Consider the following 1,791-nt stretch of genomic DNA (forward strand, 5'->3'; position numbering starts at 1 on the left):
CCGCCCGGGCGGTTGTGCACGTAGTGTAGTGCAACAGTGCAAGACCACGAGCCGGTAATGCCGCCGGAGCGATACCACCGCTCACCCCAAGCGATACTACCGCTGGGTTCGTAGCACAGGGCACTAAGGAGGCAGAGCAAAACAGGGGGGGGGCAGGCAGAGCTGCACCAGCGGCACTACCGCTGGAGCCAGTAGTACTACCGCCTACAGGTGGTAGTGCTGCCCACCACGGCCGCGGTACTACCGCTGAGAACACGTAGCGTCCTGACAGGGAAGCAGTAGTGCAGGAAAGGTACTACCGCTCTACCATCCCACTGATGAACAAGCCAACACGAAAAATTGCAACCCTGAAAGCAGCGGTACCACGCACGACACTGCCGCACGTAAGTGGTACTACCGCTCGGTGAAGCGGTACTACCGTTTGGGGTACAACAATGAAGCCCACGCAAACAGATGGATACAATAAAACATGAATTGCCACAACTTCTGCAAATGAGTTGCGAAAGGAGCAAACTCAAGCTTGTTGGATAGAAGACGACAAATACTCTTCACCATGAATGAAGAACCGGCAAAAACCCCAACATCGAAAACATCATAGAAGTTGCATGTGAACTCTGTTTTTGATGAACTCGAGCTTGTCATGAAGATGGCCCTAAGCTCCGAATCTCATAAGGAGAAGAACAAATAAGAACCAATAAAGATGATGCACGGATGCAATGGTTTGAGCTCTCTACGTACGATACAATCAAGCTATCAACTTGAGAGCCCCCCTTGACAGTACGACAACTGATCCTATAGCCCGGTCTCTCAACTATCCACCATGAGACCGGTAAAATGGAGAACCTATCAAGGGCAAACCTTTGCCTTGCACATAGTCCACTTGAGCTAGATGATGACAATCTTGACTCCCTCAAGTTGGATCACCTTTCTTGATTGTGTTGGCTCAATGAAGACTAGTTGATTGCTCCCCCATACTCCACTATGGGTGAGCAACTCTTCGACACATCTTCACAAGTCCATTAACACCATAATGGACGACAAGATTCAAGGATCATCTCTTCGTGATGCTCCACTTGAACTTGCCCACCGCAATCTTGATGACTATCACCACTTGATTGTTGGGAAACGTAGCATGCAATTTCAAAAAAATTCCTATGATCACGCAAGATCTATCTAGGAGATGCATAGCAATGATAGGGGGAGAGTGTGTCCACGTACCCTCGTAGACCGAAAGAGGAAGCGTTAACTTAATGCGGTTCATGTAGTCCAACGTCTTCTCGAATCAACCGATCAAGTACCGAATGTACGTCACCTCCTAGTTCTACACACGTTCAGCTCGATGACGTCCCTTGAACTCTTGATCCAGTAGAGGCACGAGGGAGTCGATGAGTTGCGTCAGCGTGATAGCGTGATGACGGTGTTGGTGAAGTGATCCACGCAGGGCTTCGCCTAAGAACTATGACAATATGACCGAAGGAGTAAACAGTGGAGGGGGGGCACCGCACACGGCTCAACAATTGATGTCCTTTGGGGTGCCCCCCGCCCCGTATATAAAGGAGGAGGGGAGGAGGCCGGCCACAAGGGGCGCGCCAAGGAGGGGGAGTCTTACTAGGACTCCACTCCTAGTAGGATTCGCCCCCACTCTTTTTCCTTCTTACGGAGAGGGGGAAAGGGGAAAAAGGTGGAGAGGGAGAAGGAAAGGTGGGCTGCGCCCCAAACCCTTGTCCAATTAGGATGGGCTTGGGGGGGGGGCGTGCTACTTCCTGTGGCATGCCTCCTCTTCTCCACTAT

This window comes from Triticum aestivum, unplaced genomic scaffold (genome assembly GCF_018294505.1).
Source record: "Triticum aestivum cultivar Chinese Spring unplaced genomic scaffold, IWGSC CS RefSeq v2.1 scaffold124330, whole genome shotgun sequence".
Classification (NCBI taxonomy): Eukaryota; Viridiplantae; Streptophyta; class Magnoliopsida; order Poales; family Poaceae; genus Triticum; species Triticum aestivum.